The following is a 559-nucleotide window of genomic DNA, read 5'->3' as shown; positions in this document are numbered from 1 at the left end:
CTTGGTGTTGTCAGCACCACGCTCACCCAGTGAGCAAACCGGCCATCCTTATATGGGATCCGAACCCATGGCCTTGGTGTTATCAGCACCGCACTCTACCGAGTGAGCCACGGGCCGGCCCAAGAGAGTGGTTTGGAACATGAAGAAATGAACTACGGTGGGGCGCTGTGACAGGAGGAGAAGGAACGGACAGGCGGAGAGCGAAGCCGTGAGGGGGTCACAGGCCCCGCGCCTGGGCGGCGCGGCATGAGGGGGTTAAGTCGCAGGGCTGGCTGGGAAGTAGTCCCGGCCGGGCGCCCGGCCCCGCCCCTGCAGGGCGGAGGGACGCATCACGCAGGGGTGGGGAAGCCGGATCCGTGCGCAGGGTTGCTAAGGGTGAAACTTTTCATTGACTTTGCTCACTTCGGGCCGGGCCGCGGGAAGGTGCGGGTCGTCGGCGGATAGAAGCGAGTGGCTTGGGCGACGGGGGGGCCAGAAGGGCAGGACTGTCCGCCGGCCACAGCCGGGACCGTCGTCCGCCCCACGATACGAGCCACCATCCGGTCCGCCATCCCCGCGC

Source organism: Galeopterus variegatus, unplaced genomic scaffold (genome assembly GCF_000696425.1).
Source record: "Galeopterus variegatus unplaced genomic scaffold, G_variegatus-3.0.2 Scaffold55, whole genome shotgun sequence".
In the NCBI taxonomy this organism is placed as follows: Eukaryota; Metazoa; Chordata; class Mammalia; order Dermoptera; family Cynocephalidae; genus Galeopterus; species Galeopterus variegatus.
This window is presented reverse-complemented; position numbering follows the sequence as displayed.